General features: G+C 40.5%; 1 protein-coding gene across 1 annotated transcript in view; it reads left to right on the forward strand.

Annotated features, from left to right (window-relative positions):
• Positions 1-15,116: 15,116 nt before the first annotated feature.
• GNB4 (G protein subunit beta 4) overlaps positions 15,117-27,484 on the forward strand; it is a 72,257-nt gene continuing 59,889 nt past the window's right edge. Inside the window, exon 1 of the mRNA XM_006054299.4 lies at positions 15,117-15,411. The gene's annotated coding sequence lies outside the window, so the exon portion shown is untranslated. The remainder of the gene's footprint in view (positions 15,412-27,484) is intronic.

Consider the following 27,484-nt stretch of genomic DNA (forward strand, 5'->3'; position numbering starts at 1 on the left):
ATTTTCTCCCATTCAGCAGGCTGTCTTTTCATTTTGTTGGTGTTTTCCTGGGAATCTTTTTAAAATGTAGATTCTGTTCTATAGGTTGAGGAGCAGGACTTGTAATTCTGTTACACTCTTTGAGGAACAAAATTATTGGACTATTAAGCAAGACCACGGTTTTGGATACCAGTTACATAATGGGCTTTTAATAAACACTTGACAAATGTTTAGGCTTGTTATTAGTACTAATAAGTACTAATTAATTCTTTTCCTCTCCTGCAGAAGCAATGGCAAATTTATTTCAGGAAACTGTCCTTAAAAATATGATAAATTTCTTCTGTTTTAGGAGACAAAATACATAATATTCCAATATATGCCAGATGGCACTATTTCTTTTCAACGTCTTATTTCTAAAAGACATAGTAGAGGAAGGACAGATTTAGAGAGAAGTGAGTTTTATATCTTTTTTATTTACAGGGGCTTCATTGCTTTGAGCAACGGCAGATAGTGCTCCCTGACTCAGTGAATGTAAAGACCACTAATAAAACTTCTTCAAGAAATCAAAAAAAAAAATCTATTCTTTTGTTTGTTTTATTTGTTTACGGCCTCGCCATGCAGCATGTGAGATCTTAGTTCCCCAACCAGAGATTGAACCTGCACTCCCTGCATTGGAAGTGACCATCAGAGAATCCCGCCCCCACCCCCCCACCCCGTCAAAAAAAAATCTATTCTTATGCTATTTCTTTTCTCATCTAAACACCCTCAGTTATTTTTTTTCAAATCTCTTTAGACATTGTGCACAAACTTTCTGTCTCTTTTTATTCATGAGCCTATTTATTCTCTTTTATCTTTATCACTTTTTTTTTTCTTTTTTGGTGCTTACAAATGGGGTTGCGTTAGGTGCAAAGGATCTTCTTTTTACTTAAAATTATTTTGTGATAACTCAAAGCATGAGAGGGCAAGTGAATCAATGACTTTTCTGAAAGTGGGGGAAAAAAAGCTCAAAAGTGATAGAGGTACTATATGAACGTAGATTTTCCAACCTCATAGCTCTTGTTCTCTCCAGTTCAGTTCAGTCACTCAGTCGTGTCCAACTCTTTGTGACCCCATGAATCGCAGCATGCCAGGCCTCCCTGTCCATCACCAACTCCCGGAGTTCGCCCAGACTCACGTCCATTGAGTCAGTGATGCCATCCAGCCATCTCATCCTCTGTTGTCCCCTTCTCCGCCTGCCCCAGATCCCTCCTAGCATCAGGGTCTTTTCCAGTGAGTTTACTCTTCGCATGAGGTGGCCAAAGTACTGGACTTTCAGCTTTAGCATCATTCCTTCCAAAGAAATCCCAGGGCTCATCTCCTTCAGAATGGACTGGTTAGATCTCCTTGCAGTCCAAGGGACTCTCAAGAGTCTTCTCCAACACCACAGTTCAAAAGCATCAATTCTTCAGCACTCAGCCTTCTTCACAGTCCAACTCTCACATCCATACATGACCACAGGAAAAACCATAGCCTCGACTAGACCGACCTTTGTTGGCAGAGTAATGTCTCTGCTTTTGAATATGCTATCTAGGTTGGTCATAACTTTCCTTCCAAGGAGTAAGCGTCTTTTAATTTCATGGCTGCAATCACCATCTGCAGTGATTTTGGAGCCCAAAAAGATAAAGTCTGACACTGTTTCCACTGTTTCCCCATCTATTTCCCATGAAGTGATGGGACCAGATGCCATGATCTTAGTTTTCTGAATGTTGAGCTTTAAGCCAACTTTTTCACACTCCTCTTTCACTTTCTTCAAGAGGCTTTTTAGTTCCTCTTCACTTTCTGCCATAAGGGTGGTGTCATCTGCATATCTGAGGTTATTGATATTTCTCCTGGCAATCTTGATTTCAGCTTGTGCTTCTTCCAGCCCAGCGTTTCTCATGATGTACTCTGCACAGAAGTTAAATAAGCAGGGTGACAATATACAGCCTTGACATACTCCTTTTCCTATTTGGAACCAGTCTGTTGTTCCATGTCCAGTTCTAACTGTTGCTTCCTGACCTGCATACAGATTTCTCAAGAGGCAGGTCAGGTGGTCTGATATTCTCATCTCTTTCAGAATTTCCCACAGTTTATTGTGATCCACACAGTCACCTCCTCTCAAATCTGGGAGATAAGACAAGCACACAGATTACAATAATTTAAGCTGAAGTGGGGCAGTAGTTACAGAAGTACACAAGAGCAGTATAAATCGAGGGCTGCAAAGATCAGAAACAAGGAGAGATTCGATTGGGAGGATCAGTTGTGGCTTTGTGGACAGGTTCTTCTATGAGGCACTCTAGTTCAAGAGAACAGCACAGGGAAAATGGGAAGCCCCCGGACCTCTTCTCAGAAGTAGGAAGAGGCAAGTTACAATGGAAAATACCACAGAGAAAAAGCTGGGACAGACAGGTTATGGCTAGATAATGTCAGGCTATGAGTGCCAGGTGTGACAAGAATGATTAATTCAGTAAACAATCAGAAAATGTTGTAGATTCTTATCCAAAAAGTTACTTAAGCAAAGTTGAACTTCAAAAAAAAATTAATTTAACAGTAGTATATTGGATGGATTGAAGCATGGAAACTCAGAAAACTCTGTTTGGTCCCCTGAGGGATACAAAGATGGTTCAGACTTGATCTGTATCTTTAAGAGTCTTATTTACACAATTAATTTTTAGAGAATTGCACAAATAACTTCAATAAAAGGAAGATTTTAATAAACATCACTAAAATGTACAAAATATACATAGTTGCAGATTGAAGAAGAAAAAGATCTGGAAATTGTCATGTTTTAGTTGGTCTAGTTAGACTTATTAGGCAATTATTGTCAATGTGGAAAAAGACACTAGGTCTGATTTCATGGAAAATAAATTGGGGATATTTAAACTTCATTGAAATTTGTATTTCAGCTCATATGTGGACCGAAACAATTAGCACACCATCCCCAAGCCAAGAAATTCCTTCCAACTACTAATACTTGAAATCATTTTGTTAAATTACATATTCATTAGGTATGCCAAAAGACAAAGTTAAGAGTTTGGTTTTTAAAATAAAGAAAAAAGAACAAATGTACAGTAAGTTTTATTTTTAGAGCTGCTGCTTTATCAACTAAACCAAGATGAAACAGTTACTCATAAGATGACAAAATTTCTTTTTTTTTTTTCCTCCTTAAATTCATTTCTGAGTTAATACAAATCTGACTCATTGTCACCAAAGAAGAGGAACCTTCTTGCAGAGGCTGTGCAGCTGCCCTGGGGTTGATCTCTACAGAAAATACATTTAAGTTTGGACATTGCTAATAATGTAAATACTAGTTAATTAAATTCTGGGTTTGGCTGTAAGTAAATCAGATTTTGAAAGAAATTGGTAAGTTGGAGTAGAATTTTCTTTAAGAGATGAGCCTTAAAAAATGAGACAGCCTACTTGTTACTTAGGAAGATGCAAATTCCAAATCACTGACTCATTTCCAATGAGAAAGTCCATGAAATTCTCATAAAGTAAGATGGAGCAGTACAAATATCTGTAATGAGCAATAATGCCACATTGCAGAAAAATTAGGATTAATGTCATCCTGATTCAAAGCTTTTAAGCCCGGAAATCCAAACAACAGAAGGGATAAAAGCTCAAATTCATTTCAGTTTAAAGCAAAACAGGAAGAGCAGTAAGTAGCTATCCTGATAAAGAGAGCAGGGACAAAAAGAGCAAAGAAATTGATGTTCTCAGATTGAAAGAATTTGTGACCTCTCTGGGATTTGGGTAAGTGTTGGGGCAAGTCAAGTTGGATGAGGGTGGAGCAGTTAAATTCTCTACCTGCCTGGTTTTTATTTATGTAATACAACTGAAGAGATAGAAAAACCTCTGAGACATTCATTAACCAGAGGTTTTGCTCCTAATTTAGAAAGAAATACAATGTCCAAAATGAAACCTAAGTGAAAGTAGTTGTGTTACTGTTGGAGAGTCAGCTTCAAAGAGCAGGGATGGGAACACATCCAAGCATCAAGTCAGAAAGTTCTGGCTCCATTTGAAAACTCTACCATGTTTTAGGCATTTGATTTGATACAGGAGAGTCTCCAGGGCCAGGATATTGCTGAGGGAAGGGCATGTTTTGAAGCTATATTTGCATAAAATTTGCATAGCCCTTTCCTTTGGTAGTATAGTTACTGGGGAAGCTAGGATGGCTGTTGGAGATAGAGGATATTGTTGCTCAGTTGCTAAGTCATGTCTGACTCTTTGTGACCCCACGGATTGCAGCACACCAGGCTTCACTGTCCTTCTCTATCTCCCAGAATTTGCTTAAACTCAGGTCCATTGAGTTGCTGATGTCATCCAACTATCTCATCCTCTGTTGCCCCCTTCTCCTCCTGCCCTCAGTCTTTCCCAGCATCAGGGTCTTTTCCAATCAGTTGGCTCTTCACATCAGGTGGCCAAACTATGGGAGCTTCAACTTCAGCATCAATCCTTCCAATTAATATTCAGTGTTGATTTCCTTTATGATTGACTGGTTTGATCTCTTTGCTGTCCAAGAGATTCTCAAGAGTTTTCTCCAGCACCACAATTCAAAAGCATCAATTTTTTAGCACTCAGCCTTCTTTATGGTCCAACTTTCACATCTGTTCATGACTACTGGAAAAACCATAGCTTGGAATATATGGACCTTTATTGGCAAAGTAATGTCTCTGCTTTCTAATATGCTATTTAGTTTTGATAAGAAGGATAAGAAGAAGATAAAAAGGATGGGAGCCTGAATCTTTTATGCTCATCCCCTGGCACTACCTTAGGACCTTGAGCAATATTCTACTCTCTCTGAATCTAAATCTCCTTTTCACAATAGGAATAATAGTATCTCCTTATAAGTTGTAGGTAGTAAATGAGGTAAATGATGTGAAGTGCTGACTCCTAAATATTCAATAAATGTATATAAACCTAAAAGGTACTGAAAGGGAAATACTACTATATTAGGATTTCTGTTGTAAAGAAGATTGTTTCTATTAGGAAAAAATATTAACTCTGCTGCATTTCTAGAGCATTTTCCGTTCAGTTCAGTTGCTCAGTCATGTGCGACTCTGTGACCCTATGGACTGCAGCACTCCAGGCTTCCCTGTCCATCACTAACTCCAGAAGCTTGCTCAAACACATATCCATCAAGCCGGTGATGCCATTCAACCATCTCATCCTCTGTCATCGCCTTCTCCCCCTGCCTTCAATCTAGACCATTAAATCTAGAGCATTATAGATATTTATTTTCAGTCCTATGCGTTGGTTTTCCCCCTAGAGGTACTGTAAAGAAGAGAAAAGCAGTTCTGTTTTTTAACAATGCTGGTTATGTTTAAATCAGCATTACCTCACTAATATTCTTGCATCAGCATAAAGGGCTGGGCTTTCCCACAGAACACTTAAAAAAAAGTGACGATATCACACCCATTAGTGTGCTCAGCACAAACTCTGAGAACAGAAGCTGGCTTCTGCCAAGTGATCTTCTCCCATTCTTGTCCCCTGAAGAAAGTGCATTGCTCCAGAAACCCTTATTCACTGCTGCCATTTGGATAACAGAATGTGGGAGCAGCCCCCCTCCATCCCCATATCACATTAAGAACTAAAATGATGGGACTTCTCTGGCAGTCCAAGAGTTAGGACTCTGGGCTTCCACTGCAAAGTGAGTGGGTTCCATCCCTGGTCTGAGGAACCTAGATCCCACATGCTGAGCAGCCAAAAAAAAAAAAAAAACTAAAATGACAACAGAAGGAGATGGTAGCTACCTTCACAGCCACCACTGTGAAGATAGCTCAGAGCTCACAGGTTGTGAAGGAAAAGTGTAAAACTGTCCCAAGCCTTAGAACTTATGCTCTGCTTCCACACCAGTTTAACTACCTTACTTGCCAGAAGACTCTGCTCCTAGAATCATTAATATTGAATCAAGCATTTTGCTAGCCTGATTCTATTTATTCCTAAATAGCTTTGAAGTTATCTTTTTTTCTGAGAACTTATCAAATACTCACAGATAAATGAATGAAACTCCCAGCAAACTCTCCTTAGAGCTCTACATTCTTTCATTCATTGAACAAACACTAGGGATCCCTACATGTTGGTGCTGTCCTAAGATTAAAGATATAGTGATAAGACAGGAGCCCTAGACGTAAGAATTTGGTATGGAATAGTTATGTAATTGTAAACCTCTAGACCATACAAAATAATATATTATGCTCTGTATACTGTAATTATGGGCATAATTATAGAAGAAGGAAGTTATGTAGAATGTAACTTGAATATATTATACTCTTGACCTAAACTGAATTTGCTATCATTAACGATTTCATTTAACTTTCTTAGAATTTATATGGGCTTTCAAAAACATTATTTAGATATTCTGGTCCACTTAGAAAATATGACTGAGACAGAACAAATAAACCTTTTTCTCTTAATCCTTGGAGCAAGCAGAAGCTTTTAAAATCATTCCCTTAACCTTAGAGGTTTGTTCTAAAGAGCAGGTTTGTTAATGTTGTTGTTACTGAGAATGCTGTCTCTTCAACAGTTAAATAAAAATGTTTAGAGTAGTAGCTGATTTATATATCTCCTTTCTTTTTTTTTTTTTAACTTCATAAGTAGAGTTTGAAGTCCAGGGTAGGTGACTTGGTATCAGACAAAAGCAACTGTTTTTTTCAGGAACTATTAATGTTATTAAATTATTCTTTCTCAGCTTTCATTTACTGAAGGGAAGTGACATATTGTTGACAGCTATCAGAGCTCTTCATGCTTTATTGAAAAGTCTTTGAAAAATTACCATATCATTAATCTTAAATCTCAAAAATGTTTCAAAAACCTCTCAGAGAATTGGTAAGATAGACATGAGATGATATCATTATTTCCAAGTAGAATTACTGGGAACGTAGTTGGTCTATATCCGCAAAGGAGATATTTCTCAGCTGGATACCGGCTGGTTTTGGATTTGTTGAGCTGCCCAGGAGGGTGATCCAAGAGCCTGGGGAGAGTGTCTAGGATACATTGCATGGTATTTCACGGTGGTATTCCAGGCACAGAGAATCAAGGACAGACTCCTCAAATTCTTGTTTCTTGAGAAATACAGAAGAAAGGACAGAGGAGACAGTTTTGGGAACAGCACTGAGAAAAATAAGAAGGCAAAGAACCTCCTTTCAGAAGAACAAAAGGACTAGATTGAGAGAAAAATAAAGAAGTAAAAGATGAACCTGGGAAAGTAGGTTGGAGTCAGATTATGTAAGGCCTTGCAAGGCAGATATATTCAATTCAGTAAGTAATTGGAAAGTGCTGCAGGTTCTCTGAGCCAAGAATGAATCTAATCAGTACTGTGTTATAGGAAAACTTATTTGACAGAAATGCATGGACTGGATCAAGGTAGGGAAAGGCAGGAGATAACATGTACGTATGACACTGAAGAATTTACAATAATAAACTGCTATGATGAGGTACTGCTGCTGCTGCTGCTGCTAAGTCACTTCAGTTGTGTCCAACTCTGTGCGACCCCATAGACGGCAGCCCATGAGGCTCCCCCGTCCCTGGGATTCTCCAAGCAAGAACACTGGAGTGGGTTGTCATTTCCTTCTCCAATGCATGAATGTGAAAAGTGAAAGTGAAGATGCTCAGTCGTATCCGACTCTTCGCAACCCCATGGACTGCAGCCTACCAGGCTCCTCCGTACATGGGATTTTCCAGGCAAGAGTACTGGAGTGGGTTGCCATTGCCTTCTCCGTGATGAGGTACTACTACATACCTATTTGAAAGGCTGAAATTAAAAAAACAAACACTGACAATATCAAGTGCTGAGAAGGACTCAGAGCAACTCGAACTCCCCATACATTGCTGGTGAGAATGAAAAATGGACCAGCCACTCCAGAAAATGATTTGGCAGTTTCTCATACACTAACCATGTAATACAACAATCCCACTCATGGTTATCTGCTCTAGAAAAACGAAAACATAAGTTAACATAAACACTGCCATTTGGATAGTACATAAGTATTTATAGAAATTCTGTTAATAATTTCCCCAAATTGGAAAACATTCCAAATGTCATTGACTGGGTGAATAGGTAAGCAAACTGTGGTACTTCCATACCATGGACTACTACACAGTAGTAAGATGGAACAAGGCATTAGGCTGAGTGAAAGAAGCTAGTCTCAAAAGGTTTCATACAGTATGATTCCATTTATATATTAATAACATTCTCGAAAAGACAAGGCTGTAGGGATGGAAGACAGACCAATGGTTTTTAGGAGTTAGGGAGGGAGGGAAGATAATAGTAATAATAATAATAAAAGGATGGCATGAGGAAATTGGAGAGGATGATAGAACTGTTCTGTATCCTGATTGTAGTTATGGTTACAGGAATCTGTACATGCTTTTAAAATCATAGAACCACATACCAAAAGAAAAAGATCAATTTCACAACATGATAATTTTTTAAAAAAAGTTTTTAAGCGCAAAAACCAGACTAGCATAGAAAGCAAGACATTTTCCATTGTTTAAAATATCTATTAGATATTAGCATAAATAAACAAAAGCAATGTTAAACAGGAAAAAGGAATGGAAAAGTAGAATTTTAGATTTTTAGATTCACACCTTAATCCAGGGTCAGAAAATATGCTCACGGCAGATTGTATTTTCAAGAATGGCTGCAACAATAGGTGTCAACCTACATGCTCTTCTAGAACTTTGCTATTCTTCCATCAAGAGGTTTATGTCCCTATATACAATGGATGTTACTCAGCCATAAAAAGAACAAAATGACATTTGCAACAACATGGATGCAAGCATAAATTATCATATCAAATGAAGTAAATCAGAAAGAGAAAGACAAATGCCATATGATATCACTTATAAGTGGAATCTAAAATATGGCAGAAATGAATCTATCTACAAGATGGAAACTGACTCATAGACATACAGAACAGACTTGTGTTTGCCAAGGGGAGCTGGAGAAGAGGGATAGACTGGGAGCTTGGGATTGGTAGATGCAAGTTATTGCATTTATACTGGATAAACAACAAAGTCCTAATGTATAGCCCAGGGAACTATACTCAATTTCTTATGATAAACCAGAATGAAAAAGGATATAAAAAAGAATGTGTATATGTAAATAACTGAGTCACTTTGTGGTAAAGCAGAGATTGGCACAAAATTGTAAATCAACTATACTTCAATCAAAAAAATTTTTTTTCTTAAAAAGAGATCTATGTTCCTATGACTTGAATTTGTGACTACTTAGACCAAGAGAGAATGCTGAAAGCTATAGTATGTGCTTCCCAAAGTTAAGTCATAAAAATGCAATGCATTTCCTCATTCTCTTAGAAGACTTGCTCTTGGAACCCAGCCACTGTAGCATAAGGAATTCCAAGTAGCCCACAGAAAGGCCTAACTTTAGAGGAACAAAGACCCTGGCTGATCTTATAACCAACAGCTAGCTCAATAGTGCCAGCCATATCACACAGCCATCTTGAACATAGAGTCAAACTAACTGACACTGTCCAGAACAGAGCAGAGAGTGTCAGCAGAGCCCTGCCTAAGTAGGCTTTTGTGAGCAATATAAACAATTGCTGTTGTGCTAATCCACTAAGTTTGGAGAAGGTAGCTTCAGTTGTGTCCAACTCTGCGACCCCATAGACTGTAGCCCACCAGGCTCCTCTGTCCACAGGATTCTCCAGGCAAGAATAGTGGAGTGTGTTGCCATGCCCGTCTCCAGGGGATCTTTTGGACCCAGGGATCAAACTCACATCTCTAAATCTCCTGCATTGGCAGGCGGGTTCTTTAACCACTAGTACCACCTGGGATGTCCCCCACTAGTGCTACCTGGGAAGCCCCTGATACAATGCTTTTTCTCACTTATAAGCCAGTAGATCAGAGTGCCTTTCTGGTGTGTGGTACAGGTTTCCTCCACTATTCAAAAGCAGAACCTTCTTAGGAAACCATTTTTAAGCCAAAATGGTCTAAAGTGAAGAAGTAATTATGTTAGGACCAATATGGCTAATGGAAGTACAAAATAAACCAAGATAAAGCCCAGATGTTCACAGACACAGTTCAAAGCTATGGAGGCTGGATGCTGAGATGCTGAGTGTATTTCTCAGGAAAGGAGCTGGGTGGTGCCGCACTCCCTGCTGCTCTGGGTGTGCACTCCCTCTGCCAGGGCTGTTGGAAAACAAATGCTGAATGCTATTTTCGCCTTTTCCCTTTTTTCCCCATAAAAGCAAAACTCCTTCTTGGATTTTTTTCAGTTAGTAAAAAAACAGATTCTAATATACGTCTTTCATAAATGCAAAGTGGTATTAACTATTGGAAAGGTTGGGGGATACCTGTATTCAGAAGAATTTGGGGGATGGTAATGAGGCTTAGAGGGAAAGAGTCCTTTTCTGATTTATGAAGTTATACGTTGGGCGCAGTACTGAGTGATGGCATCACTGCTATTTGCCAATCCTGTTAAGATCCAGCACTCCCATTTTGTATATGGAAGAAGACAGAATACAGGCAGGTTATGATCTGCTCACACAGATATTTAGTACAAGAGCCAAAGCTCTAAATCAGGTCTTCTGATGTGCAGTTTAGTATTCTTTCCACTTTGCCTGTCCATTTTCAATAACAGATTCCAGAGACATGAACCATAGGACCTAGTGCAGCAAATATATGTTTGGGTGATTCTGTTTCGCCTCCTATGCCTGAGACAGACATCATTAATCAAGTACAGTGACTAAGGTCACTGATGTTCATATAGACAATAGACCCAAATTGCCATTAGAGAACCTAAGAAGAAAGATGCAACAGCTTTAACTTATTTGTATTAGGAGAACAGATCAGAAGAACACAGTAAAAGTGGGCTCAAAATACAAACTGTAAAAAGAGCTGATATCAAAATGCAATGTGTGTGAGCAAGAGGGAGGGGTTTGGATATGACTGCCCAGGATTATGGATGTATAAGACAACACAAACTTACTTCTTAGAGTCTACTAAGGATTTGCTTCTTACATCCTTCAGGAACTCTGCTGCAAATCCTATTAAACAATTTCCATTAACATTTTTGAACTATTTAGTTGTAGTTAGAAGAAAACCTGTTACTTTAGTTCTATAAAGTATATGCCATGTATAGAACTTGGTGTCATCCTGCATACAATAGATTGGAATGTATACAACACTTACAACAGTTCTGTACTGGGATATTGTACACTTTGACTGTTGTGTTCTTCATAATGTACTTGGTGTCTGACAGCAAAGTAGGCTCAGAAAAAAAAAAAAAAAAACTAGACTATTTCTAAAAGGCAGAGGAACCAGAGATCAAATTGCCAACATCCGTTGGATCACTGAAAAAGCAAGAGAGTTCCAGAAAAATATCTATTTCTGCTTTATTGACTATGCCAAAGCCTTTGACTGTGTGGATCACAATAAACTGTGGAAAATTCTGAAAGAGATGGGAATACCAGACCACCTGACCTGCCTCTTGAGAAACCTGTATGCAAGTCAGGAAGCAACAGTTAGAACTGGACATGGAACAGCAGACTGGTTCCAAATAGGAAAAGGAGTACGTCAAGGCTATATATTGTCACCCTGCTTATTAAACTTAGATGCAAAGTACATCATGAGAAACGCTGGGCTGGAAGAAGCACAAGCTGGAATCAAGATTGCCGGGAGAAATATCAATAACCTCAGATCTGCAGAGGACACCACCCTTATGGCAGAAAGTGAAGAAGAACTAATGAGCCTCTTGAGGAAAGTGAGAGTGAAAAAGTTGGCTTAAAGCTCAACATTCAAAAAACTAAGATCATGGCATCCGATCCCATCACTTCATGGCAAATAGATGGGGAAACAGTGGAAACAATGGCTGACTTTATTTTGGGGGGCTCCAAAATTACTGCAGATGGTGATTGCAGCCATGAAATTAAAAGACACTTACTCCTTGGAAGGAAAGTTATGACCAACCTAGACAGCATATTAAAGAGCAGAAACATTACTTCGTCAACAAAGGTCCGTCTAGTCAAGGCTATGGTTTTTCCAGTGGTCATGTATGGATGTGAGAGTTGGACTATAAAGAAAGCTGAGCACCAAAGAATAGATGCTTTTGAACTGTGGTATTGGAGAAGACTCTTGAGAGTCCTTTGGACTGCAAGGAGATCCAACCAGTCCATCCTAAAGGAAATCAGTCCTGGGTGTTCACTGGAAGGACTGACGTTAAAGCTGAAACTCCAGTACTCTGGCCACCTGATGCTAAGAGCTGATTCATCTGAAAAGACCCTGATGCTGGGAAAGATTGAAGGCACAAGGAGAAGGGGATGACAGAGGATGAGATGGTTGGATGGCATCACCAACTCAATGGACACGAGTTTGAGTAAGCTCCGGGAGTTGGTGATGGACAGGGAGGCCTGGAGTGCTGCAGTTCACGGGGTTGCAAAGAGTCGGACACGACTGAGTGACTGAACTGAACTGAACGAGGGTATGATTTAAAAGCCGAGGTTATGAACCTATGCACTGTGGATTCTACCATAGCTTGCTGAGAATGGGTTTCAGATTCATCCAATATAGAACCAACAACAGAGCTTCTTTGAACTTGGTTATAAGTGAGCAAAACACTCTGCAGAAGCAACGACAGCTGAACTCCCAGAAAAATAGTGATCACTCGTCTCCTTTCTATGATTCTGAGTAGGGGCCTGAGGGAGGTAGGTATGAAGGTTGAGTAAAAGAAGTAGCCAGGTGCCCTTATTTATTCATTTGTTCACTGCGTACTTAAGAATCTACAAGGTATTCTGTTAAACATTACAAAGAACACAAGGATGAAACAGACAGGAATTTTGTCTTCCAAGGTTCTCTAGGGGAGACACCCCCCTCCATCCTCTTTTAATAGAATAGGATTTGCCAACATGGGCTTAATGAGTTAGAAATCTAAATACCAGCCAGTGGCATCCAAACACAAGAACATTGGATTTAATTATTAGAAGCAGGCAGGATACATCATTACACAATAGTCTACACAAATCCACAGGCTTGAAGAATATTAAAACTACCTACCTTTCTTTCTCTCTCTCTTCCTTCTCTCTCTTCCTTCTTTCTCTCTTTCTTTCCTTCACTCTCTGTCTTTCTACATGGATTATATTATCATGTGAAAGATTACTAATTGCTGGATCAGTTAGATGTATCGCTGTGTTTTTAGAAAATTATTCCTGCTAAAGAAATTCTTTTCAACATCTCCACTTTCAGATTTGTAATACAGGCTTGTCCTTTAACAAGTAAGTGTTCTTTTCAGGGAAATGTGCAGCAGATGTGGCAAAACAGAAATATAATATTCTTGGACGTGGACTAGTTTGGATAATAATTAAACTTTGCTTTTTTGTACTTGGACTTTATTCTTTCAGTAATTTCTCGGTCCACATCAAATTTTCAGGAAGGTTGAAGTGATCATTTTGTGTAATTTATTCATAAATCTTCAAATAATGGGAAATAAAATTCTTGTAACATTTTTTTCAGGTTTTTGTGTTTAGGAGCTGTTGATTTATATTTCCCCTAATCTTTCCTGGAAGAGAATAACTCAATATTTTCCATTGGGTTTTCCTAAATACCAGTAACTTGCTTTTCAACTGATAATCTTAACCCAATAATCTCTCAAAGAACTATAATATTTGTTAAGTGCCAGTGCATAAGCAGGGGACAGAAAAGAATCTGAACGATTCTCCTCCCTCAGGAGTCGATCCAATCTGGATTCCATATAAAGTCTGTGACACTGTGTAATTCTATATAAATTACTTAATCTCATTGAGCCTTATTTTTTTTTTTTGATCTGTAAAACAGAGATAGACTGCACACTGAAAAATTAGTATGAGAATTAAGTACAGTGTAAGAAAGCAGGGAGCCTGGTACATAACAGGAGTTCCTTAAATAATAATTTCCCTTTGCTTCCTCTTAAACATGACAATTATAATGCTCAGGATTTGATTAATAAAACATAAATAGTTATGGCTGCAAACTATTCAGGTCCCAATCAACTTTTCAGACACATATACGTAGAAGATTTGGCATGTCTCCTCCTTTTTCTTAATGGAAACAAGCACCCCACATTAAGGAAAATAAAAATCTGCTGGTGGTGAAGGGGGGGGAACCACCTATAATTTCATCGTCCTAGCACCACAGCTGTTTCCATTTTTGTCATGGTCTGGCTTTTCCACAAAACGGTCACATCTTCTCCACTGCTGCAGTCAGGGTGTGCTCATCATGAAGGTACTAAAAATTTTATTTCAGGGAGCTGCTGAAGAAGAAATCGAAGGCTGCGGAGGTGTTAAAGTTCTCTCATGATATTGTTCGAACGTTTCTTCACAGAAACTCCACAAAGAACTCCTCTGCAGTTTTCGCTACCCGGGGCTGTTTCTTTAAATTGTTTGACGTCAGAGAAGGAATGCTATAGCAACAGTCTGTCAAACTGGATTTAACTCAGAAGAAAGATGGGGGTGGGGGGAGAGGAAAATTGCTCCCGGGCGGTACTGACTTCAGAGGAAGCAAACTGGGTAGATGCATTCATTTTATGACATTTTAAACATAAAACAGCCCTAGAAATCTGGAAAAAGTCGGTTCCATGTGATGTTTAGCTCATGCAGAGATGAGAGAATTGACAGGGTTATCTGGAAGGCCCGGTTTCATCAGCGACAGCAGTAACAATGACTTCCAAGCGTTGATCATTTATTCAGAGGCAGGCTCTGTGCAAACGTTACCTCATTAAAAAATTTCGCACCTTCATGAGGTAGGTACACTAGCCCTACTTTGCCCACGATGAAACAGTCCATGAGACGGTACACGGTCACACAACTAGCGACGATAGAGCTGGGATCCCAAGGCAATTTTGGAAGTCTCGGGGCTTCAGTTCACAGAATGTGAAACCTAAATGGGACCTGGAGGTCTCCTAAGTCAGCCCCTCTATCCAGCCCACGAGCAAGCTGAGGCCTGCGCGGTGGCAGGAAGGAAACCGGCCACACCACTTGGGCACTCCTCAGAAGTGTGCTCCGGAGTCCAGGCGCCGCACCAAGAAAACGAAACTGCCCGGGGAATTAATGTTTTTCTTCTCCTTCTAGCAGGAAACGAGAGAAAAAATAGGAAGCAAAAGCTGCACGCCGCGCCAGCAGCTTTCGCCCCCCGACCCCGGACGCGCAAGCTCCAGGATCTGCGCGCGCCCGCGGCGCGTCCCCGCAGAGTCCGCGCGCCTCGTGCCTCGTGCCTTGCGCCTCGAGCCACGTCCCCGCCCCGGCCTCGCGCGCCGCGGAGTTGGCTGCTGGGCGGCGCGGGCCTGGGTGTGGTCGGCGGATCTTCGCGGCGCTGGTCTCCGCGGTGCACTGCGCTCTGCACGCTGGCTTCGCGCGCCAGGGGCTGCTGAGCGCCCAGCCGACCACCGCACCCCCAGTCCACGCGGGCCCCAGCTCCCTCCAGGTAGGCGGCGGCCGCGCAAGCAGCGGCTCGTCGGTGCGCCCCGCGGGGGCAGGAGGCGCCGCGGATCCGCCCTGGCGGAACACGGCCCGGGAGGCGGCGCGGGGCCATCCGGGCGGGACCCGACTCAGGAAGGCGGCTCGGGGTCGGCGAGGTCCCTCCTTACTCGAAGACTGGGGACTCGGGGAGGCGGACCTTGCCTGGGAGGGACGGGGCGGGTGCGCCTCGATGGCACTCCGCTGGGGTGCGGGGACCGCCGCTCGGCCGCCGCTTCGGGCACTTCCTGGGCGGCTCGGACCTCTAGCTCTGGGCAGCGAGGGGGCGGTCAGTGGTCCTTGGCCTCCAGACCCCTAGTTCCTCTCCGCGCCCGGAGGCTCCTCCGGGGTACTGGAACGCGAGCTCTTGTTTGTCCCGAGAATAGCGGTTATTCAGGGCTGCCCAGAAGGGTTATTGGTGGTGAGCGCTGGGAGAGATAAAAGTTCTCTACCGAGCGCTAAAAATGAGTCCAGTGGTTTCATGTTAGATTTATTTTGAAAAGGATGTGATGCTCAGTATTTGGTGGAGGTGGAGTTTAAGGATTTTGAATACTTGTAAGTTCAGTACATGACAAAATGTTTTTTTCCTTTTCTCTCCGTAGTCTTTTTCTGCTTCAAAACACAAATGATTGCCTTGTTAGTTTTATTATTATTTGGTAGAGGAAGATAGAATTTCCCAAAGTTTAAGAACAGACTTTCATTTGTTTATGGAAGCAGTGCTTTGTTATTTTTCCTCTCTCTCTCTTTCCCTTTTTTCCCCCACTCCTTCCTTTTCTCTTAGTACAGGGTGTGGATGCGTCTTTCTCCCTCCACAAGCAAAATAGCTCTGTCTGTGGATTAGCACCCTACTGGAAAGTTTTCTAAGACATTCGGGATTGCATTGTTGATGCATTCTAATCATCTTAGTATTGCAAACTGAGATTGTGACCTTTAAGCGCATCTTCTAGAACAGAAATAGACCACACGCCGATTATTTAAGATGAAAGAGAAGTCATTACTAGTTGTCAAGGAAAACGACGGTCTATAGGATAAAATTGTATGCTTTGAGTCTCATTGCCATTGCACATATTAAGACTTATGTGTGGGGCTTTGGGGTTATTATTACTGATTCTAGGCTCTGAAAGTTTATTGTATTTTTCAGTATTTAATTAAAGGTCATTTAAGACTTTCCATGTTACATTTTGGTTTGTAGATTAATTTGAAAATAAAATAGAAACTTGAAATACTGTTTTATTCAGTGTCCTTAATTCTCTTGTGTGTATATGAATTTATAAAATTATAAGATTGGATAATATTGCTTGTAATACATTTATGTTCATTTCTTTGTGAGCTGTAGGTATGCCTTAGTTTATTCTGAGTTGTTAGCAGTTAACTTGCAAAATAGTTTCTATTATTACTTTCTCCAGCTTTATTGAGATATAATTGATACAATTAACATATAACATTGTGTAAGTTTAAGGTGTACAAAGTGATCATTTGATATATAAATTGCAAAATGATTATGGAAGTTAAGGTGAGTTAATACATCCATCACCTCCTATAATTAGCTGTGTGTGTGTGTGTGTGTGTATGTAGGATATTTAAGATCTGTTCTATAGCAGCTTTCAAGTATGCAATGAAAGTGAAGTGAAAGTGTTAGTTGCCCAGTTGTGTCTGACTGACTGCCTCCCTATGGACTGTAGCCCACCAGGCTCCTCTGTCCATGGGATTTTCCAGGCAGGAATGCTGGAGTGGGTTGTCATTTCCTTCTCCAGAGGATTTTCCCGACCCAGGGATTGAACCTGGGTCACTGCCCCATTGCAGGCAGATTCTTTACCATCTGAACCACACTGTAGTCACCATGTTGTACATTAAATCCCCAGAAGATATTCATCTTATAACTAGAGGTTTTTAACGTTTGATCAACATCTACCTAGAATGGTTTCTTTTAAATCATTGGCACTTTAGTATGTCAGCATATATTTTTACACTTTTAAAAATAGATTCTGGGACATTCTGAAAATTGAGAATTGGAATTACGTGGACTTTTTTTTTCCTCTTACCAAATACCATCTGCGTATGTGCATGATCAGTTGTGTCCAACTCTTTGTGACCCCATGGACTAAGTAAGTAGCCCACCAGGCTCCTTGTCCTTGGAATTTTCCTGGCAAGAATACTGGAGTGGATTGCCATGACCTCCTCCAGGGGATCTTCCTGACCCAGGAATTGAACCCAGGTCTCCTATGTTTCCTGCACTGCAGGCGAATTCTTTACTGCTGAGCTACCCAGAAAGCCCCAAATACTTCCTGAGATGGTGTGATTGCACAGATTCCTCTCAGGCATGTTATTGTAGAACTTTACCTTGTTAATCTGTGTTGATTATAGGAACTACTTATTAAACACATGTTCTGGGCCAGGTGCAAGAGTCAGAAATTCGATCCCTGAGTTGGGAAGATCCCCTGGAGAAGGAAATGGCAACCCACTCCATTATTCTTGCCTGGAAAATTCCGTGGGCAGAGGAGCCTGGTGTGCTACAGTCCATAGAGTCACACAGAGTCGAACACACCTGAGTGTGCACACTCATCTGGGCCAGGGCAATGCTGTACATTATTCTGTTTATGTCCTATATTAACATGATAGGTAAGAAAACTGCGGCTCTGAGATGTTAAGTAATAACTTGCCAGTGGTTATGTAGCTATTAGGTAATTCATTTGGGATTTAAGGCCAGACCTCTCTGTGAAGTTTATGTTCTTCCCTCTGTGCCACACTGACAGCATCATGAGGAATAACCCTGTTACTCATTAGCATATTAGTAAATTTTCCAAGAGGTTCCTAGAGATGTGAGTTTGTTTTTCTAGCGCAATCATTATTATCTGTCAGTGCTAGTATACAGATCCTCGTTTTAGTCATTCTCTTCTCACCTCTTTTCCTCTTAAATGTCTAGCTCAAGTTTGAAACTTCCCTCTTGCCAGGGCAGAATTTCTCCTACTGCCATTAATAGATTGTAATTGTTCAGTTGCTAAGTTGTGTCCAACTCTTTTGTGAGACTCCTCTGTCCATGGGATTTCCCAGGCAAAAATACTGGAGTGGGTTGCCCTTTCTTTCTCTAAGGGATCTTCCTGACCCAGGGATTGAGCCCATATCTCCTGCATTAGCACGTGGATTTGTTAATACTGAGCCACCAGGGAAGCCCCACATTAGTAGGTAGTGTTAGCTTAATTATCCTTCTAAATAATAACCCTATTTTTATGTGAGTTCTCTAGAGCCATCAGATCAGATCAGATCAGATCAGTCGCTCAGTCGTGTCCAACTCTTTGCGACCCCATGAATCTAGAGCCATAGATATTAGTAATTTGGAAGGTTACAAAACAGGATGGCAGTCTTATTTTGGAATATGGGAATTCTTCAATGTCCCTCAAATTAGGCAGAAGGAATTTTGATGGATATTTCCTTCTGTAGTTATCCTATCCCTTCTACATCTTCAATTTCAGTTTCTGTGGAATCATTTACAAAATAATGCAAACATTCTGTTATGTCTTCCATCTTAAAATTCTTTCTTGATCCAGTATTCTGTCCCATTTCTCTGTTCCACATGAAGAAAACATAATATTTTGATATAGCAAAAGTAAATAGAGAAGAGATAACCAGAAACTAATTAGTTACCTGTGAGGAATGGGTAGGAACAGAGTCAAAGGGATGGTGGAGGGAGTGGCTATGCTCTGTTAAACCTTTTTGTGTAGTTATGAGTTTTGGAAACTTTTTAATATTTTATATATTTTTAAAAAATGAAATTAACAAGGTTGGGAGGGAAAAAACTTCTAAAACTGAATACAGACAGCAGCAGATGAACTGACTGTACTTTAATAACAAATTCTCAGAATAAAAAAAATGAATCCAAGTAAACTTTTAACACAGAAATTGATTATATACCTTTAACCTAAGATAAAAGGACTTACAAAAATAAAAACAAGAAATCTTGAACCAAGTGTAGTAGGCTGTTATGTACAGTGGTAGAGAAATAGCAATTTCACAATTGTTCTGTGTGTATTGTAGGACTGAGCAAATGAGTAAATTCCTTGCTATGTTGGGAACTAGGATTTTCACTGTAGAAGAAGGGAAATAAAAATAGGAAATAGAAGAAGACAGTGAAGACCTCGGCAATGTTGGATGGGAATTAGAGTTATCCATATGAACTTGTGATTAAAATATCCATTCATACAGACATGCATATAATTCCTAACTCTGTGTTATGAAAGGGCTAGAACTAATGACACCCTAGTAGCAGTGAGCGCAGCTAGTTTGCCCAAATCAATGGCAAATTCCAGGGCTCAATTCAGTTCAGTCACTCAGTTGTGTCCGACTCTGCGACCCCATGGACTGCAGCACGCCAGGCTTTCCTGTCCATCACCAACTCCCAGAGCTTACTCAAAGTCATGTCCATTTCGTCAGTGATGCCATCCAATCATCTCATCCTCTCGTCCCCTTCTCCTCCTTCCTTCAATCTTCCCAGCATCAGGGTCTTTTCAAATGAGTCAGTTCTTCGCATCAGGTAGCCAAAGGATAGGAGTTTCAGCTTCAAGATTAGTCCTTCCAATGAATATTCAGGACTGATTTCCTTTAGGATGGACTGGTTGGATCTCCTTGCAGTCCAAGGGACTCTCAAGAGTCTTCTCCAACACCACAGTTCAAAAGCATCAATTCTTCGGTGCTCAGCTTTCTTTATAGTCCAGCTCTCACATCCATACATGACTACTGGAAAAACCATAGCCTTGACTAGACGGACCTTTGTTGGCAAAGTAATGTCTCTGCTTTTTAATATGCTGTCTAGGTTGGTCATAGATTTTCTTCCAAGGAGCAATCGTCTTTTAATTTCATGGCTGCAGTCACCATCTGCAGTGATTTTGGAGCCCGCAAAAATAAAGTCTGTCACTGTTTCCATTGTTTCCCCATCTATTTGTCTTGAGTGATGGGACCAGATGCCATATTAGTTTTCTGAATGCTAAGTTTTAAGCCAACTTTTTCACTCTCCTCTTTCACTTTTATCAAGAGGCTCTTTAGTTCTTCTTCCCTTTCTTCCATAAGAGTGGTGTCATCTGTATATCTGAGGTTACTGATACTTCTCCAGGCAGTTTTGATTCCAGCTTCTGCTTCATCCAGCCCGGCATTTTGCACGAAGCTGAAGCTCCAATACTTTGGCCACCTGAAGTGAAGAGCTACTCATTTGAAAACACCCTGATGCTGGGAAAGATTGAGGGCAGAAGGAGAAGGGGACGACAGAGGATGAGATAGTTGGATGGCATCACCGACTCAAGGGACATGGGTTTGGGTGGACTCTGAGAGTTTGTGATGGACAGGGAGGCCTGGCATGCTGTGGTTCATGGGGTTGCAAAGAGTTGGACACGACTGAGCAACTGAACTGAACTCTGCATATAAGTTAAGTAAGTTGGGTAAAAGTATAGAGCCTTGACCTACTCCTTTCCCGATTTGGAACCAGGATGTTGTTCCATGTCCAGTTCTAATAACTTGCTTCCTGACCTGCATGTAGGTTTCTCAAGAGGCAGGTCAGGTGGTCTGGTATTCCCATCTCTTTCAGAATTTTCCACAGTTTGTTTTGATCCACACAGTCAAAGCCTTTGGCATAGTCAATAAAGCAGAAATAGATGTTTTTCTGGAACTCTCTTGCTTTTTTGATGATCCAGCGGATGCTGGCAATTTGATCTCTGTTTCCTCTGCCTTTTCTAAATCCAGCTGAACATCTGAAAGTTCACGATTCATGTACTGTTGAAGCCTGGCTTGGAGAATTTTTTTTTTTAATTTAATTTTATTTTTAAACTTTACAATATTGTTTTGGTTTTGCCAAATATAGAAATGAATGCTCCACAGGTATACATGTGTTCCCCATCCTGAACCCTCCTCCCTCCTCCCTCCCCATACCATCCCTCCGGGTCGTCCCAGTGCACCAGCCCCAAGCATCCAGTATCATGCATCGAACCTGGACTGGTGACTCGTTTCATACATGATAGTATACATGTTTCAATGCCATTCTCCCAAATCTTCCCACCCTCTCCCTCTCCCACAGAGTCCAAAAGACTGTTCTATACATCAGTGTCTCTTTTGCTGTCTCACATACAGGGTTATTGTTACCGTCTTTCTAAATTCCATATATATGTGTTAGTATACTGTATTGGTGTTTTTATTTCTGGCTCACTTCACTCTGTATAATAGGCTCCAGTTTCATCCATCTCATTAGAACTGATTCAAATGAATTCTTTTTAATGGCTGAGTAGTACTCCATTGTGTATATGTACCACAGCTTTCTTATCCATTCATCTGCTGATGGACATCTAGGTTGCTTCCATGTCCTGGCTATTATAAACAGTGCTGTGATGAACATTGGGGTACACGTGTCTCTTTCAATTCTGGTTTCCTTGGTGTGTATGTCCAGCAGTGGGATTGCTGGATCATAAGGCAGTTCATACACTGGCTTGGAGAATTTTGAGCATTACTTTACTAGCGTGTGAGATGAGCGCAGTTGTGCGGTAGTTTGAGCATTCTTTGGCATTGCCTTTCTTTGGGGTTAGAATGAAAACAGACCTTTTCCAGTCCTGTGGCCACTGCTGAGTTTTCCAAATTTGCTGGCATTTTGAGTGCAGCACTTTCACAGCATCATCTTTTAGGAATTTAAATAGCTCAACTGAAATTCCATCACCCCCACTAGCTTTGTTCATAGTGATGCTTCCTAAGGTCCACTTGACTTTGCATTCCAGGATGTCTGGTTCAAGGTGAGTGATCACACCATCGTGAATCTGGGTTGTGAAGATCTTTTTTGTATAGTTCTTCTGTGTATTCTTACCATCTCATCTTCTGCTTCTGTTAGGTGCATACCATTTCTGTCCTTTATTGAGCCCATCTTTGCATGAAATGTTCCCTTGGTATCTCTAATTTTCTTTAAGAGATCTGTAGTCTTTCCCATTCTGTTGTTTTCCTCTGTTTCTTTGCACTGATCACTGAGGAAGGCCTTCTTATCTCTCCTTGCTATTCTTTGGAACTCTGCATTCAAATGGGTATATCTTTCCTTTTCTCCTTTGCTTTTTGCATCATTTCTTTCTCAGCTATTTGTAAGGCCTCCTCAGGCAACCATTTTGCCTTTCTTCTTGAGGATGGTCTTTTTTTTTTTTTTTTTTTTGAGGATGGTCTTGATTACTGCCTCCTGTACAGTGTCACAGACCTCCGTCCATAGTTCTTCAGGCACTCTGTCTATCAGATCTAAGCCCTTGAATCTATTTGTCACTTCCACTCTATAATCTTAAGGGATTTGATTTAGGTCATACCTGAATGGTCTAGTGGTTTTCCCTACTTTTTTCAATTAATTCTGAATTTTGCAAAAAGGAGTTCATGATCTGAACAGTCAGCTCCCGGTCTTGTTTTTGCTGACTCTATAGAGCTTCTTCTCCATCTTTGGCTGCAAAGAGTATAATCAGTCTGATTCCAGTGTTGACCATCTGGTGATGTCCATGTGTAGAGTCTTCTCTTGTGTTGTTAGAAGAGGGTGTTTATTATGACCAGTGCATTCTCTTGGCAGAACTCTGTTAGCCTTTGCCCTGCTTCATTCTGTACTCCAAGGCCAAATTTGCCTGTTACTCCAGGTGTTTCTTGACTTCCTGCTTTTGCATTCCAATCCCCTATAATGAAAAGGACATCTTTTTGGGTGTTAGTTCTAGAAGGTCTTGTAGATCTTCATAGAACTGTTCAGCTTCTTCAGCATTACTGGTTGGGGCATAGACTTGATTTACCGTGATATTGAATGGTTTGCCTTGGAATCGAACAGAGATCATTCTCGTTTTTGAGATTGCATCCAAATACTGCATTCGGACTCTTGTTGACCATGATGGCTACTCCATTTCTTCTAAAGGATTCCTGCCCACAGTAGTAGATATAATGGTCATCTGAGTTAAATTCTCCCATTCCAGTCCATTTTAGTTCACTGATTACTATAATGTCAATGTTCATTCTTGCCATTTCCTGTTTGACCACCTCCAGTTTGCCTTGATTCCTGGACCTAACATTCCAGGTTCCTATGTAATATTGTTCTTTTCAGCATCAGACTTGACTTCCAGTTCCAGGGCTGAAGAAGGGAAAATACAAGATGAGGATGGAACACAAAGTAAGGAAGTGCTTTTTTAAAAAATGAGGGCATGTCAAATCTGAGAGAATTGGGGCATCAAAATGAATAATAACAGCAATGGATTATAACTGATTGAATACAATCAGAATCCCCAAGTCCATAATAAACAAGTAAGAAAAAGGGAAAAACTCTTCCTGCTAGATGGACAATAAAAACTGTAGAAGGAACAGTAGTTAGAAAAGTCACTAGTTTGCAACCATTATGGTAATACTGAGTCAGGCAAATGTTACTAGTGGAGGAAGTTGGATGGAGGAAAGGATATTACTACAGTTTGTAGTGGTCTTTCTTGAGATTAATGACCAAGGGGGATACAGTAACTTCACAGTGGAGAAGTCTGTCAGGCATCACCTCAACCAAGTGATCAAAATTAATATCACCAGTAGTGGGAAAAACATGTTCTTCTTGACACACTTGAACTAGGGAATGTCATTACTTTCCTGTGGTATTTATGAAATGCATAACCAAAATCTCATCACAAGGAATCAATAGAGGGACCTTAACTGAGGATTGTTCTACTAAGTAGCTGGCTCTTCCAACAGGCTAATGTTGTGAAAGACAAAGAAAGGCAGAGGAACAGTTTCAGATTAAAGGAAAGAGACCTGCGAATTAAATTCAGTGCAGAATCCTGGATTGGATCTTGAATTGGAAAATCCACTCCAAGAACATTATTGGGTTGTTGGCAAAATTTGCATATGTATTGAATATTAAATAATGGGATATCAATGTTAAATTTCCTGAATTTGTTCATTGTACTGTAGTTACAGGGCTTCTCAGGAGGCAATAGTTGTAAGGACCCCGCCTGCCAATGCAGGAGATATAAGTAACGTGGGTTCAGTCCTTGGGTTGGGAAGATCCTCTGGAGGAGGGCATGGCAACCCACTCCAGTATTCTTGCCTGGAGAGTCCCATGGACAGAGGAGCCTGGCGGGCCATAGTCCATAGGGTCATGAAAGTCGGCCACAACTAAAGTGACTTAGCACAGCACAGCACTGTAGTTACATAGGAAAACACCCTTGTTCTTGGAAGGATACACAGTGAATTATTTAGGAGTAAAGGGTCAAAATACCTTCAGTTTACTCTCAAATGAATAAGCAATAATGATTATTACATATAAAGAGAGCAATAAAGCAAGGGTGGCAAATGTTAACAGTTGGTAAATCTAGGTGAATGGAATAAGACTGTTCACTATGGTAGGTGGTGGTTTAGTAGTGAAGTCAACGTCTGACCCTTTCTGATGCCATGGGCTATAATCCACTAGTCTCCTCTGTCCATAGGAGTCTCCAAACAAGAATACTAGAGTGGGTTTTCATTTCCTCCTCTAGAGGATCTTCCCGATCCAGGGATTGAACCCGAGTCTCCTGCATTGCAGACGGATTCTTTACAGAGTGAGCACCAAAATTTTTCAACTTTAAGTTTGAAATTTCAATAACAGGCAAGTTAAAACTTCAAAAACTAATAAAGCTACATTGTGTTCAAAAATTTTTCAAAGATTCCATTTCGCCTGTGTCTACTTCTCAACTCCTCACTTCGCATTTTCTTCTGAACCTACTCCAGAGACTTTTATCTTTCCTATGCCCCAGAACCATTCTTCTCAGTGTCATCAGGGATGGCAGTCTTGCCAAATTAGATCTCTCAACCACGTTTGACAACTCCTGCCTTATGGAAACATTCTTTCCCTTGACTATGGGACACTAATTCTGATCTTCATCTGGCCTCACTGGCTATGGCTTGTAATTCTTTTTCAGCTCAGTTAATGGTATCACCGTCCACCTAGATGCTCAAGTTTAAAACTCCTAAGAGTAATCCTGATTCACTCGTCCTATATTTATTGGCAAGTATTATGGGCTCTATCCTAAAGAAAATCAACCCCGGACACTCACTGGAAGGACTGATGTGGAAGCTCCAATACACTGGCCACCTGATGCAAAGAGCTGACTCATTAGAAAAGACCCTAATGCTAGAAAAGATTGAAGGCAGGAGGAGAAGGGGACGACAGAGGATGAGATGGTTGGGTGGCATCACTGACTCAATGGACATGAGTTTGAGCAAACTCTGGGAGCTGGTGAGGGACAGGAGAGCCTGGCATGCTGCAGTTCATGGGGTTGCAGAGTCAGACATAACTTAGCGACTGAACAGTGGGCTCTCTTAAAATTTATTCCAAATTTGCCTTATTTTTTAATCACTTCCACTACCACTATCCTGTGTCAAACCACCATCTTTCCTGGCCCAGACAACTGTAGTAGCACCTGACTGGTCCTTCAGCTTCCAGTCTGTGTGTCTCCTGGCAACCAGCATGAACTTTAAAAGGTAGGAATCCAATTAGATTCTGTCTCCCAGTTATCAAAACCCATTAGTGTTAGATAAAATATGAAGTTTTTATTATGGTCTAGAGGCCCGTGTATCACATAGTTGGCTCCCACATAGTTGGCTCCTGCCCACCTCTGTATAGCTTCTGCTTTGTTCACTCCCCTCCACTCTTCACCCCTGTCTCCTGTTGATTCAGCTTGCCAGGTTAGTTTCTGCCTCAGGGCCTTTGCATTTTACTGTTTCTTGTGCTTGGAGTGCTCTTCCCTTTTTAAGGCATGGCTCATTCACTCATTTCATTCAGGTCTTTAACTCAGATTAAATTATTTAAAAATACCCTTCCTGGTCATCCTGTAGCTTCTTTTTTTCCCCCTGCACAGTGCTTTACTTGAAATTGTTATTTATTCACACGCTTTATTATCCTCTCCTAGACATAGGTAGAATAAAGCTCCATGACCATGGGAAACTTCTTTTTGTTCACGGCTGAATCCCTGGAGACTGGAATGTGCCCTGCATGTGGTTGGAACCCAGATATTTGTGGAATGAATGAATAAATGCATTAATATTGCCAACTTTCTGGTTGTATTTTATTTAACGCTTTTGCAATTGAAGAAGACTGTCTCAGAGAACATCAGTGCTGTTTAAAGTTTTTTGGTGGCACCGCTCAAGATTCTCTGGAAGCGAATAAGTTATCAACTTTGTATTGCACGACTTCATCTTTCTTTTGTCTGCCCTCTGGTGGAGGGAATACGCATAAGCAAGAGATGAGTAGAACAGGTAGGAAGAAGTAAAAATGGACCAACCTTGATTACAAGCTAGACAATTAATTTTTAAACTACAAAGATTTGAAAATTTTAATTTTAAGTAAGCCTCAAACTTAACCATAATAAGATTGGAAAGAATGAAAAGAAAATAGGCAGTAGTTAAAGAAATAATCTGGCTTAGGATGAAAAAGGAAACTAGCTCCAAAATGGTTTGATTACTTAAAACAATTTCTGCTTAAATATACTTCCTGTCTTAAAATATTTTTAACATTTGTCCATCTTTAGTTCAAAGACATCTTTTTTCCAACTGTGCTAACATTTTCAGCTCCCCTTTGTAAACTTTTCCAATTGTCAGTAAACACGTGCTAGAGGAAAAGCCAGTATTCAAATCCGAACAGCTGGATACTAGAGGCAGCACTTTAACTACTGCGCTTCGCTGCAGCCATCCTGCAAGTGTCCTGTGAATGGTGCAGGTGCCAGAGACTTTCCTTTGGTGTAGTAGTTACGAGCAAAAAAATGCTTGGTAGGTTCACAGCTTGTGTTCCTCAGTACTGTTTTCCTGGTTTGTGTTATGCGGAGCCTCCTCTAGAATTGCTGAGAATTTTATCTTACTTAATTTGTTTTGAAGTAGAAATCACATTAAAAGAGTTCAACACTTGGGTACTGTTGATTTCCTAAAATAATACGAAGTTTCTCTTAATGTTCATAGTTAATATTTAAGGCAATATACAGCTTAAAATTTTTTCCCAGTTTTGCCTTTGTCTGGCCAATTGATTTACATTTATAATTTTGGGTTATATGAACAGTTGG

Source organism: Bubalus bubalis, chromosome 1 (genome assembly GCF_019923935.1).
Source record: "Bubalus bubalis isolate 160015118507 breed Murrah chromosome 1, NDDB_SH_1, whole genome shotgun sequence".
NCBI lineage: Eukaryota > Metazoa > Chordata > Mammalia > Artiodactyla > Bovidae > Bubalus > Bubalus bubalis.